This window comes from Choloepus didactylus, chromosome 15, assembly GCF_015220235.1.
Source record: "Choloepus didactylus isolate mChoDid1 chromosome 15, mChoDid1.pri, whole genome shotgun sequence".
Lineage (NCBI taxonomy): Eukaryota > Metazoa > Chordata > Mammalia > Pilosa > Megalonychidae > Choloepus > Choloepus didactylus.
In genome coordinates this window covers 73,645,790-73,660,636 of record NC_051321.1, presented here as the reverse complement: position 1 = coordinate 73,660,636, position 14,847 = coordinate 73,645,790, and the positions used below count along the sequence as shown (strand labels likewise).

General features: G+C 43.9%; 1 protein-coding gene across 39 annotated transcripts in view; it reads left to right on the top strand.

The window, feature by feature from the left end:
- KCNMA1 (potassium calcium-activated channel subfamily M alpha 1) overlaps window positions 1–14,847 on the top strand; it is a 769,155-nt gene that overhangs the window by 445,934 nt on the left and 308,374 nt on the right. The gene's annotated exons all lie outside the window — the stretch shown is intronic.

Sequence of the window (14,847 nt, the reverse complement as noted above, 5' to 3'; positions counted from 1 at the left end):
TTTTTGTTCAACTTATTTTTCCTCTCAAAGTACTGTATACGTATTGTAATCAGTGAAAACGTTCAAAAAATGCATAAAGAAAATGTTAATCAGCTCTTCCCCCGCAGCCCTTGCTGCTTTCTTCCTGAGATGACCAGTGTTAACAGTGTCCACATTTTTCTTTCATCCACGTTCTACCACAAACAGTGCGGGTGTGCGCATGTAATTGTCTTACAGGTGGTAGCTTTTGTACAGAAAATTGTATCAAATGAATCACATTACACTGCAATTTGCTGTTCTTACTCATACATTATGGGCATCCCTTTGGCTCCATAATTCATTTTATAATAGCAGCATAAAATTTCATAATTTGTTCACAGCACAGTTTATTCAGCCATAACCTTGATGATGGACCCCCTAATTGTTTTCTTTGTCCTTTTTCTGCTGCTATAAACAGTGGTTTAAAACACTCCCTCATTCATGTATCTATACAATTCTATTTCTTTAGATAGTTTCAGGTTCTTGGAATAGGAATTGCTGGATTTCTGTTTGTTCAGATATTGATGGATAACTTTCCAAAAATGTTGTCTCAAGATACACTTCTATCAATCCGTCTCAGTGTCCTTGCTAGTACTGTGAATTGGTCATGCACCTAGAGTGGAGAATTAAAAAAAATATAAGTATCCATTCTGTATAATATATATGATAGTCACACACACATCCATACCCTAAAGGCTTCTATTTTCCAGTGGTTTTCACAGAACTATATTCACTTGCTCAGTGGAAACATTCTTGTCTGGATCTCAGAACTGTTTGCTTAGATTGGATTTTCTAGACAGTGTGATGAGACTGTTAAAGCCACACACAAATCTAATAAATGAGTGTAACCTGAATGTGCCCCCTGAGGCCCCGGAGAGCAGTGTGCAGGAGGATGTGTGCTGCCCATGGGTGTTAGGGTCCTCTGCTGCCTTAGCATAGCTGTTAACTGGCTTTGTGCCTTTGAGGAATTCCTTTTCTCCACTCAGCTTACTGGTTTTTCATTTGTAAAATAAAGGTGAGGCTAGATGGTCTCTTTCAGCTCAGAACTCTCTGACTTGTGTCATTAATGGGAGATTTGGGATCTAAGAGACAATGGAAAACCAGCAAGAAATACAGACCCATAAAATGTGAGGCCTGGAAGGTCATTTAATCCAAACCTCCCATTCTTTAGATGGGAAAACTGAGGTCCAGAAAAGCAAAGTGATCATCCGCCTTGGGGAAGGACTGGGAAGTTAGTGGAATCGTCAGCAATATCCCTGAATCAAAATTGTGGATGGGCTATTCACTGGGGCTCTTTCTAAAACAAACTATCCCTAAGAGTTCAAACACGTGCCTGTGTGCACGCACGCACACATATACCCCAAACAAAACACCAAGCAGGTGCAGGAGGGAGGGGAGCTGCCTCCTTGTCCTGGCTCTGCTGTAATTACTCTGTGCACTCGGATGCCCACTTTGCTTTTCTGGACCTCAGTTTTCCTGTCTAAAGAATGGGAGGTTTGGATTAAATGACCTTCCAGGCCTCTCACTTTATGGGTCTGTATTTCTTGCTGGTTGTCCATTGTCTCTCCATCCCCTGTGATCATGGATAATTGAAAGAGGCCCCTTCCTGCCTGTGGTAGAGAATAGAGCTTCTTCTCAGTGAGCAGGGCCTGCCCCAGAGAGAGGTGTGGAGGGAGCCAAGTCTCCTTATGGTGAGCAGAATGGTCCCTAACGTCTCTGTGTCAAGAGAACCTGGATGCTTTTAAATCCGTACCTTTTTATCAATGATTTGATCCTGATTTTTAGAGATGTGATCTGATCTAGTGAAAAATCTATTGGACCAAACAGAAAGGGGAAGAGAGAGAAAAGAAAAGGAAATAGATGAGATTAAACTGAGTTTCTAATGAATACATCTTTGCATCAACTATGGTTGCTCTTCAAAAGAAATATGATCTGAAACTTGATTTGACTTATTAATTTAACATTATTTATTGAGCACCTTCTGTGTGCCAGGCGCTAATCGAGGTGACGGAAACAAGTAAAATAGACAAAGTCCTGCCCTCTTACATTGCACTGGGAGGAGGGAGCAAGAAAGAATGAGCCTAAGAAATAAGTTATGTAGTATGCTTGAAGGCATAAGTGCTACGGAAGCAGGAAACATGGACCAATAACTTTTGGGCAATAAAGTAGTAATAAATAATGTTTCTCTTCTTGTAGGAAAAGGTACCTTTTAATGAAATATTTTTGGTTCTTTGGTAACTAAGGCCCCTGGGATCCCAAACTGATCTACCTGTTATGGAAGAGAAGTCAGCATAAAAATATTTCAGAGATCCCTGTGTCTGATCTAATACATGGATTATTACTTTGAGAAACAATTATTTACTGATGAGTTGCCAGAGATAAAATGAACATTCCCATGAAGTGTTGTTTATAAAGTAAAAGGAATAGTATCATTAAATGGGCATTTCAGGAGTGCTCCTCTTCTCTTGGAAGATGAAAATGTGCTGCCTTTACTGGTTGAGGTGTGGGACAAGATCCAGGAAGCTGAAATCTATTCCAGTTCTCCTGCACAATCTCCCTGAGCCCTGCTGAGGCTAGAGGGGTGTGCTATACCTGGCTCTGTGGGGGATAAAAAAAATGGAATAAACACCAGGGCCCCTACCTTACCTTCCCCAGAGCACAACCAGTATGATCTAGAACACCATGCTTGGTATATTATTGTTAATATATGACTGCATATTATATAGAGAAACTTACTTTTGGATGTAGACCATCTTAATGCATTCAACTTAATAAGAGCTAATATACAGGTATTACTACAAGCTGGATACTTTTCTAAGCATAAATGAACTCACTTACTCCTGAGAGCAAACCTACAAGGTAGGAATTATTTTCCCCATTTTACAGATGAGGAAACTGAGGCTCAGAGAGGGTAAGTCTCTTGTCCAAAGTCAAATAGCTCTGTGGACATGGAAGGGGCGATTTACCCCAGTGTCTGACTGCAAGTCTATACTCTTACTCCACTCTTCTGCCTCTGTCCTTATTGTTGAATGGTTTTTGGTTTGGGGGACTGGGCTGAGAAGGACTGACTGAGCTGATTTCCTCCCGCGTGTCGGCATCACTCATCTCTTCTGAAGAACACACCTTCCAATGTTCTCCTCTTGTCTTCCCCGTTCCTCCTGGCCCACGTCAGTTTCTAGAATTGCTGGGAGGCACATCGAGCCCGCGCAGTGCTTCCTATGTCCCATGTTCCTTAGCAGTTTGGGGATCTGCCGGCAGATTGGGTACCTCCTCCCTCGGGGACCAACTCTGGGCGTGGCCATCTCCAGTCACATCTTTGCTCAGCCACTTGCTCACGGGTCACTTTGGACAAAGTTTCCTGTCCCAGGCTCTGTTTTCTCACCATGACGACATGGATGATAAAAGCACCCACTTTAAGGGCTGCCGTGGGGAGTGCCAACAGAGCACCGCGTGCCCAGTGAGAGCTTCTTGAACGGAAGCCAATTCCATCCCCAGCCCTGTTCACTCTACTTCCCATGATATTTTAAAGCACCAAAGGAGAAAACAAGCCAGAATGGAACCAAACCCAAGCCGGTGGGATGTGAGGACATCTACCTCGGCAGACAGCATGTCGCTGCTTATTTTAATTCCTGTTCCCACACACCAACTTATTCATTTTCGTTTCTCTCACAGAAATCTTTATCCTACTTCACTAAAATAAATGTACCTTGAAATGAGAGATGCATCTTAGTTTGAGACTTGAGTAACTTCCTACTGGGGAGGACTCTCGTGGCTGGCTGGCTGGCTCTTTTAGGGGCTGGATCTCCAAGGTGGGTCAAAGGGCTGGGCCTCCTTGTACTTATGCTTTTGTTGAGAGACATTTAGTGGGATTAAAAAGGAAAGAATAGGCAAAGAACAATAAGGCACTCGCCAGCTGGTCATCTAACTGGTTTTTATTGAGCGCCTACTGTGTGGGGCACTGGGATAAGAGGGGCTCAGGCCTGGCCATCCTCTTTCCTAGTTTTACTCTGATTCCCCACGTCGTCCCTTCTTCTCTAACTGATGAAATTGGGGTGTGGTAAGGAGCTGTGGACATTGGCACCATAGTTAGAAAACTGCAAACCTGGTCCTCGAGACTGCCTTAGACTTAAAATTTTCCAACATATGAACCATCAGCAAACTCTGTTAGAAAAGAGGAAATGGGTTAGTGCCCCCAACACAGGGAAACTTCAAAATTCATAAGCAGCTATCCTGAATCATATTATATTCCCGGTCAGTCCCCTTATGGGTCAAAAAGGTGATAAAAACAGGAGTTAAAGAAAAAAAAGTACAGATCCTTAAAAACAACAAAAAAAGGACAAAACTTAGTTCCTGTTCCAGACCAAGGTTTTAATCTAGGCTTGGAACCAAAATAAACACACATGCAGCAACAGCAGGTAACACCACTCAGGGTATAATTAACGAAATTGTGCTGTACGGGCTGTAAGGGCTGTGGGAGCTTGGAGAAGAGAGAGCTGGGGTAGGTGGAAGGATATAGGAGAGTGGGGCTCGAGTTGCTCTTACTCATAGTGGGGTGTACACAGGCAGGGTGGGAGCATGTCTGAGTGAAGAGAAGCCATGCAGGGAGGGTGGCAGTCGCCCCTTTCCCATGAGGCTGTACCAGGTATTGTCCTCCTATCCCTGCAAAGTGGGTGTATTAGTTTCCTGTGGCTGCAGTAATAGATGACCATGTGCTCAATGGCTTAAAACGACACACATTTACTATCCTGTATCCTGGAGGTTGGAAATCTGACACTGGTCTCACTAGGCTGAGATCAAGCTGGCAGCCAGGCTGTGTTCCTTTTGGGAGGCTCCAGGGAAGAATCAGTTTCCTTGCTGTTTCCAGCTTCTTGGGGCTGCCTGTACTCCTTGGCTTGTGGTCCCTTCCTCCATCGTCAAAGCCGGTGATGATTGCTCCAACCTTGATTTTGTCCTCACGTCTCTCTCTGACTCTCCTCTTCTGCTTCTGTTTTCCACTTTTAAGGACCTTTGTGGTTACATTGGGCGCACCTGAATAATCCAGAATAATCTCTTTATCTGGAGGCCATCTGATTAGCAACTTTAGGTCCACTTTGCTGTGTAACCTAACATAGTCACAGGTTCTGGGAATTAGCACATGGACATCTTTTTTCTTTTTTTTTGGGGGGGGGGGTCATTATCCTGTCTACCATAATAGATTTCATTATTATTATTCCCGTTTTGCTAAAGAGGCTCAGAGGGGTTAAGCAGCTTGGCCAAAGTCAGGAAGAGTTGGAGCTGGAATCTGTGCTCCTGTTTAGATCTACTGGTGGCTTTGCAAAACCAAGGGTAGAAAGTCCAAGAGCTTTAGGGGACATTCAAGGCCCACCCCAGCCTTGCCTCATGGTATTTTTCCAGGACACTCGGGGGAAGATCCTCTCTGGAGCTTGGGGTGCTTCTCTCCCCTTGCAGTGATTTTTCTTCTTTGCATGGGAACAAGTGAATTCCTAGACAGACTTGCCTGTTACCTGTCGTTCTTAAGCAGGTCGCGTGGAGGCCTGTGCACCCCTTCCTGTGCAGCTGCAGCAACTTCAGGGTTAGGGCTGCATATCCCCTGCTTAAAAGCCTTCTTTCCTTCAAAATCATGCTTGTTTTTTTTTTTTTTTTAAGTTTCTTAAACGAGCAGGGTGCCAAATGAGGTAAAAGGAGTGCAGTGTGTGGAGGTCAGAATACCATTTTCCCCTTTTAGTGGTTCTCCATCCTCTTTGGGGGCTTGGCTGAAGTCTTGGGGCTCTCTCCATTTTCCATCCCCTCTGGAGACCATTTGCCCCAGAGCCATGTGATGAGAGTCACAGGCCTTTGATTAATACCTGGATGTTGCATGACGGCATCTCTGCATTCAATAAGAATAAACAAGAGTGGAAGCTTTAGGCTGGTTTTATTTTCCTGGCATCGGTGCAGTTTGGCCAGAGTGGAGGCAGCCTCTTGTCGGCCCGAGCTCCCGGCTCCCGCTCCACCAGGCCATTGGTCGCCTCTGAGCACATGTGCCCTGCTGCTGCGTTCCTTGTGCCTGTTCTGGGAAAAGGCTCTCCCACCTTGCTGATTGAAATCCTGCTCACCTGGAAGGCAGGGCTCTAACTGTCTCCTTTCAGAAACTTTCCCATTCTCCTAGTTGGGACGAATCCTACACTGACCTTTGTCACCCTTTGCTTTTATGATCAGTGCTGTAAGAGCTGTAAAAAATAGTTCTGCTTTGTACTATCATATTTGGAAGCAAACTCCACTACAGCAGGGATCAGGGCCGCCTGGTTTTTCTGGGCCCCTGGTGTCTAGTTAGTGTCTGCTTTATAATAGTTTGTGCTTGTTGAATGAATACATGAATCTTCTTTTAATGATAATAATTACCCAATGCTGATTGCTTATTAAGAGCTAGACCCTGTGTTCCTCATCTCAGTTAATATTCACGGCAACCCAAGAAGTAAATACTCGCAGTCCAATTTTATATGTGGGACACTGAGGTTCAGGAATTAGGTAACTTTCCCAGGTGGTGATCAGTGGATACAGGAATCATCCTGGTCAGTGTGATTCTAGAGCCCGTGCATTTGAAATTACTAAGCCAGTAGTTCTCAAAGTAGGGTTTCTAGACCAGCCTCAGCACTACCTGGGAATTTTTAGAAATGTAGATTCCCAGGCCCCATCCCAGACCCACTGCATCAAAAACTCTGGGAAGTGGGATCCGGCATTCTGTGTTTCCACAAGTGCTCTTGATGGTTCTGATGCTGGCTTGGTTTTTAGAACCACTGACCTGGGATATGCTGTGGTGGCTCTCAGATTTGGCTGCACGTTAGAATCCCCCGGAGAGCTTTTATAGTTCCTCATATCCAGGCCAAACCTACGCTCAATTACATGGGACCTGGGGTCAGCACTTTTTAGGACTTCCCAGTTGCTTTCCATTTGCAGTAAAGATGAGAACCACTTGTATGTATCTTCCCTATTAATGTTGAATTAGTTCCTTCCTAGAAGAGTGCTTCCTAAACTTCGCTATCTATACGGAGCACCAGGAGATGTGAGCACACAGGGTCTGACGCAGGAGGTCTGGGGTATGATCCGAGATTCTGCATTTCTGCAAGCTTCCTGGTAATGCCACACTCCAGTAGCTCTAGAGTCTAGGCTGTGCTGTCCAAGATGGTAGCCACAGGCCACATGTGGCCATTTAAATGTGAATGAATTAAAATTAAGTAAAATTTAAAAACTCAGTTCCTCAGTCACGCTAGCCTCATTTCAGGGGCTCACTAGCCCCACATGGCTGAGGGCTACCATATTGGATGGGGCAGGTATAGTGCGTTTCCATCATCACAGAAAGTTCTGTTGGACCCCATTGCTCCAGAGGTGAGTCTTCTGGTAGAGGGTTCAGGACACCTGCACACAATGGGTGCTTAACAAAGTTGACTGATTTTTAGGAGAAAGACCAATGGTTCAATTCTATAACTAAAGAAGTAAATAACTTGCTTGGATGGATGCTAAAGAAATCATTTGTACATCGTCAAAAGGTAAACCTTTTGCCATCCCCCAGTTAAATTTAAACATGTTTAAGGCCTTGGTAGGAAGAAAAGCACAAAAGGGACCCCGGCCGGATCTTCCTCAGGGCCCGACCCCTGTTCCCTCCCTTACCGCTGTTAAAATGGCCTTTCTGCTTGGAAGGAAAAGGTCTCTGGCTCCCTCTAGAGGACAGCTCTGGAATTTGCTGGATGACTGTAACGTTAAGTAGAATGGAAAAGCCCCATTGCCTCATCTTCAGATGGGCAGTGAGCGGTGGGTGGAGGTGGGTAGGCTCAGGTTGCATTACTAAAAGGAGACCTTGGCTCGACTCAGCCTCTGTGAGCATGAGCTCCCCACTCCCCCTCCCCTGGGGGCGGCTCAGTTTTTTTTCAGCCACAGAGCCCAAGGTGAGAGCCCCAGGGGTCACCTGCTCCAAACCCAGAAGGGAGGTCCAGCCTTCACCTCTGAAGCCTTCCAAGTAAACCCTCCTTAGAGTCAATGGTTTTGTTTAAAAAATAAACTAAAGAAAAGGAAAAGAGAAATTGTGGCTTCCCCTCTTGGGGCTTCGTGTCTTTAGAAGAGAGGGGTCGGGCAGAGGTGATGGGGGAGCTCTCTAAGAGAAAATGTATTCTTCTAACCAGATTAAAGCCAGATGTGTTCAAATTATACACATATGCATATATATGTACATATGTATATGCATGTGTATAAAATATGACATTAACTCAGCTCATCCTCCCAGTTTACAGATGGGGAAACTGAGGCCTGGAGAAGATAAGTAACTTGCTGAGAGTCATACGGTATGTGGCAGAGCCAGGCTTTGAGTCCCAGGCAGTCCCTGCTCACTGTGGTACTCTGCTGCCTCTCAAGCAATAAATTTGTCTAGCCAGTACAGTTACACCTTTTTTGTTGTTGTTGAATAGTCCTTCCAATCAGATCAAATACTAAATGGGGCTTCCTCTTTGCTTTGGTCCTCTGAAGAAAAAAAAAAAAAAAAGGCAAAGTGACTTCCTAACAGAATTTTACTGGTACTCCCAGGTAAAAAAGGAAATTAAGAATAAAAGTATCTTGGTCCATTTTTTTTTTAACATTTTGTTTTGTTTTGTTTTAAATTCAGTTTTATTGAGATATTCACATACCATACAGTCATCCATAGTATACAATCAGCTGTTCACAGTACCATCTTATAGCTGTGCCTTCATAACCCCAATCTATTTTTGAACATTTTCCTTACACCAGAAAGAATCTGAATCAGAATAAAAAATAAAAATAAAAAAAGAACACCCAAATCACCCCCCCCCCATCCCACCCTATTTTTAATTTAGGTTTTGTCCCCATTTTTCTACTCATCTATCCATACGCTGGATAAAGGGAGTGTGATCCACAGGGTTTTCACAGTCACGGTGTCACCCCTTGTAATCTACATTGTTATACAGTCATCTTCAAGAGTCAAGGCCAGAGGGTTGGAGTTTGGTAGTTTCAGGTATTTACTTCTAGCTATTCCAATATATTAAAACCTAAGAAGTGTTATCTATACAGCACGTAAGAATGTCCACCAGAGTGACCTCTCGACTCCATTTGCAATCTCTCAGCTGCTGAAGCTTTATTTCTTTTCATTTCGCATCCCCTTTTTGGTCAAGAAGATGTTCTCAATCCCATGATTCCAAGTCCAGATTCATCCCTGGGTGTCATAGCCTGTGTTGCCAGAGAGATTTACACCCCTGGAAGTCAGGTCCCATGTAGGGGGGAGGGCAGTGAGGTCACCTGCCAAAGTGGCTTACCTAGAGAGAGAGAGAGAGAGAGAGAGAGAGAGAGGGCCACATCTGAGCAACAGAGAGGCACTCGGGGAGACTCTTAGGCAAATTATAAGCAGGTTAAGCCTCTCCTTGCAGCAACAAGCTTCATAGGGGCCACTCTCAAGACAGAGGGCTCAGCACATCAAGCCGTCAGTCCCCAGTGTTTGTGAGAACATCAGCAACAACCCAGGTGAGGAAGTCCAGCACCTCTGCATCCTCCCCCAGCTCTTCAGGGGCGCCTTGAATATATATTTTTATTCTCCACCCAAATTACTTTAGGATGTGTTACTATTTCATTTGAATCTGTACAGACCTACCATAGCTCACTTCCTTTTCAAAGTTCCGTGTAATAAAGTGTTTGAACAAACTGACTGTAGAAGTTATATTGTTTAGAAAATAGAGATCCTACGCCAAATACATATCTCCTCCTTTGGTCTCACATGGGAGTTGAAGTTTGAACATAGTCAGTTTCAACCATTACCCTTTGGCCCAATTTGCCCTAGTCTTACCCAGATCTGCTTCCTTCATATCTCTAATTGAAGTCTGGGCTCTGTTTCAGCTTTTTTTTTTTTCCATTTTTTTTTTAAATGAGTTAATAACATTTCTATAACTCATCTCTAAACTACTCCCTCCCCCCTTTTCACTTGCCCACTTTTGGGCTTCTTGATCTGTTTTATACGAGTTAAATAACCCATGTTATTACTCTTAGGCCATCTTGAAATAGTATAATTTTAGAGATTATGGGCTCTACTCTTCACCTGAGTTTCTTGTGTGTGTAAAAAGGCAGTGGCACTTTGTACCTCAGAGGGAGAGCGAATTCTGTAGTCTGGCAAGAAAAATGAACTCATTAAATTCTGTTCCTGTGATTGGGCTCAGAGGAAGGAAGTCCCAGTAAAGTAGAATGCTAAAAGTCTGGATGTATTTCAGGATGCTGATTGCCATTCCAGTAGGTGCTGGAGCTGAAACTCCTGGGGGAGAAATTATTTCCCTCTATGAGATTTCCAATTGTGTTCCTTTGATATTGCTTTGTCAGGAACATGCTTTAAATAAGTTGTCTTCCGTAGGTAGCAGAGATTCTAAATCCTCATTGACTTGCACGGCTCTGTTATATGCCAAATTGGAAATAACATCCGAAAACGAATGTCTTCAAGGAATGAATTCAACAGTAGGTGTTCATAGATGCCAAAACCTCTCCAGATGGCTGTTCTTCATCTGGGGTATTATTGGAACAGCCTCCACAAGCAACCTAAATCTCTAGGGCTGGACACATATTTACCTTAGCATCATCTTCAAAAAAATAGATGCCTTGATTCTTTTCAATAAAATCAGGGCCCTGTGGGATAGACCCGGCTAGGAGATCATGCAGGGAGAATATAAACACCAGAGAGCTTCTCTGAGATGCTACTGCATTTTTTCAACTTAACACCTACTGTGTGCAACTCAACGGATTCCTAGTTGCTACACAAAGATAGGGAAAACCCAGATCCTACCCTTAAGATGTTGATAATCTGTCTTCATGATAAAGAACAATATTATAGGAATTCAAAGGAGGAATAGAGGAAAATTGGCTGTGTCAGCCCAAAGTATCTAAAAAGTAAACATATTGCTCCCAGAGCAGTGTTACTCAGTGTGGTCTGTAGGCCAACAGCAGCACCTGGGAGCTCTTAGAAATGTACATCCTCAGGTCCAAACCCAGGACTAGAGATTCGGACACTCTGGGCAAGGACTGAAGAGTCTCTGAATTAACAAGCCCTCCAGGTGAATCCTCATAGATGCTAAAGTAACCTGGGCACGGCATTAGAATCACCTGGGGAGTCTTGAGTACTGTGTGTTTTAAGGTTCTCCGAGTAATTCCAACAAGAAGCTGGGATTGAGGAGCCCGACAGGGTAGTGGATCTTAACCCAGAGGAATACACCTGAGGAACTTAAGAAAAAGTAACCCATTTAAGCTCCTTACTTCCCGGATCTGTTGAGTCAGACTGATTGGACATGATTAAGGAAAAGGATCTTTGGAGCATGGATGGCTGGTCAAACCACAGACTGCTGGGCTTCACCCCCAGAGCTGCTGAGTCAGGGCATCTGGAGAAGGGCTTGAGGATCTGCATTGCTAACAAGCTCCCAAGTGATGCTGATGCCATGGGTCTGGGGGTCCACGTTTGGAGATCCACAGGTCTAATCTAGACTGGGGGCTGAACTTGGCAGCTATGCCAGTTGTCAGGATTCTAGAATTCCAGTAACCTTGCTATTTGTATGCTCCAAACTATCATCATTTTGTTGATGTATCCCTGCTTCAGTATGCTTTGTAAATCCAAATTCTGACTCATTTGCATTTAAGATATACCCAGCATCTTATATTCCTCATTCTAATTTCTACAGAGGAGCCCTTTTTAGAAAGCCTTCTGTTCTCCCACATGAAATACCCTTCCAAGGTATTTCCAGTCCTTGGTTACTAGTGATAATGAGCATCTTTGTTTGTGATTTTAGGTATTAACATTTTCCCCAGAGTCAGTTTGGGTCGATAACTCTTCCTTAACTCCCTGGAATTGGGTTGGGGTCTGCCCGTGCAGGAAAACAGGAAGATCAAGAAGGAGGGGAGAGGAGAGGAGGATGGTCCCAGGCTCAGTTCCCATCCCTTCCCTGGAACCTGACTGCCTCTCTTCCCCAGGCCTAGAGCCCCCCAGCTTCCTCCTCCAGGGAAGGATTCTCTTAGGGCCTGACCCCTCTCTATGCCCGGAGAATTTATTTTAACAAGACCTGCCTTTCCAGTCATCCTCCCTGAGACACCAACACTCAGGTGTGGACCCCAGCCTGCTCCCAAGAGTAAGCAGATGACGGGGGTTGGGCAGATATCCATTTTTCAGAAAACACACCATATTATTGCTCAAACCAGTATGGTGTCATTTTGCTCCCATATCACAATCACTAAATTCAACCTCACTCACTCTCTAAGGCCAGATAGGAACTTAGCAACAGATCTCATAAAGGGTATTGTTCACTTAATTTCTGGATGGATTGCAAAACTACCCTTTTGCCGGTTTGGGGGCCCATCAAGCTCTCCCTTTTTGTAACTCAGTCTTACTGTCACTGTCCTTTATATTCTCACCCAGTGTCCCTTTTCACCCCTGTTGCCCTATTCCTCTGACTCCAACAAGCCCTCCCACCCCATTCCCAAATATATCTCTGTTCCCATGGCTTTGGTGGCGCCCCTTCTAGTGGGTACTCACCCATCCTCTCTGCTCACCTGGACTCAGCCAGTAATGATCTTCCCTCTTCTAAAGCCATTAGCACCTGAACATTCTTTTTGATCATGGTGGTCTTCTGACGTTGATTGTATTTTCATGAGTGGTGTGTCCTGGCTCGTCAGCTAGATCAGGGACTGGCAAATCTGGCCCGCTGCTTGTTTTTGTAAATAAAGTTTTATTGGCACACAGATGCATCCATTCATTTACATATCACCTCTGGGTGCTCTCACACTACAATGGCAGAGTCCAGTAATTGAGAGAGAGGCCAGGTAGCCCAAAAAGCCTGAAAGGTTTACTACCTGGCCCTTGAAAGTAAAAGGTTGCTGACCCCTGGTTTGGATTAGCAGCTACACTACATATTCTTTTATAGTCCTCTAAGTGTTTGGCTCAATGTTTTGTACAAAGTAGCTAATCAGTTTTGATAAACTGGGCATGAAAGTTCCTCCCAAATCAGTTAGAAATGTAATAGAAATAAAGTAAAATATATTTGATGTTTTATTTTTGTTGCTGTTATAGCTACCCTATATCATGTTCCAGGTATTGGAGGGAGCTCTGTACATGCCTGTCTCATTTAACCCTCTTACCAACCCCATATGAGATAGGGACTAATATTACATCCTTTTCATAGATGAAGATGGAGCTTAGAGAGCTGAACTTTCTTATTAGCTGTGTCACTTTTGCAAGTGATGCCAGAAAAATCTGAACCCAGGTCTTTCTGATCCCAGAGCCTAAGCTTTTAATTATCACCAGGTTCTCATTGCACAGTACTGCCCCTTATGTGATGAGAGGCAGAAATCATCAATCTTCAATCAAGCAGATCAGCCATGTAGACAAAACCAGCTTATGTTATAAACTTTGGGACTAGGATGAGGCGTGGAACCTGATGGTGAGCGCCTCCTTAGATTTTGTGCTCTAGGCGCCTCGCTTGCCTTGCCCTAGTCTTGACTCTAGTTGTAAAACTTTTTATAAATGTTGTCATTACCGTCTGCGTTCATTCATTCACTCACTCAGCAAACTTTAGAAAAAGGGTATTGTGTTAGTTATCGAGCTTGGAATTTAAATTGTGTATGAGATGTCTTATCCCTAGTGTGGGAAAGATGAGTCTAAATCTGAGTTTGCAAGCCCAGATGTTTACAGGGACAGGAAGGTAACAGGAGTGAGGCATGTCAGGTGGCAGCTGTCACCAGCAGGAGAGTAAATGCCCTGTTTGAAAGTGTAGCTGTTCCTGGCCTTTGGCTAATTCTTGCTGTATTGACACCTTCTCAGTGCCTTATCCTTTCCCCCCTCCTCCTCTTCATCCTCTTTCTCTTCCTGCTACTCTTCTGGTTCATTTTTTTTCTTTTTGCCACAGTGTGTTGCATTTGGAAACTGGTACAGATTGCAGCATAATTTTTCCTTTGTTTGAGACATAGGAATTTCTGATGTCTTGTCTATAGAAAATGGTCTTCATAGATGGGTTTCCTTCTTACCACATTTATTATCCAGTCTCCATTAGAAAAACTGTAATAGAAAGCCTGTAACTTGGCCTCTGCTTGGAATTGCTAAACTGTTGGTAACAACAAACAAGTTAAATCAGATAAACTAAAAAAAAAAAATCTCACTGTGGTAGGTGAATATTTTAGGAAACTTCTTCTATAACTTCAGTTTGAAAACTTGCTCAGAAATCCTTTTTCCAGTGCTATTATGTCTGGAGAGAAGTGCACATTTTCTGAGGACTTCTGATTCCCACTGTTTTCTATTGATTTTAAGCAATAGCCTTTGCTTGCCCTCCATTAGTAAAGTGCAGGTAAAGCACTTCTGGTCTGGTCGAGAGCGAGGACCCTGGCTCCACTGCGAGCACAGTGGAAACTCTGGCAAATGTTGCTGTCACAAGCTTTTCCAGATACTGACTGCCCCAAGTATGTATCCAATCACTGAAGCCCTCAGAGGCTCCCTGGGCCCCCATTTAGGCACATCTGCGTTTTCTGGGACGCTGCTTGGAAAAGATTTGTTGTGTCGTGCTGCCACCTAATGTGAGGAAGTTGGAATGAAAAACACAGCAGTTCTCAGGATTCGCTCCTGGAATCTTGGTTAATTAAACTCGGCTGAAATAAGGCCCTGAGTTTTTTTTAACTCTTAAAAGATAATTCATTGCTCAAAGGACCCTCAGACCATGTAGAGAATCCTGAAAAAGACACTCATCAGGCAAATAGTTAGCTGTATGTGTTCAAGCTAAACATGAACTAAAACCAACTCCCTGTACAAAACCAAATCTAAAAGGACATTTGAAGTAGGTT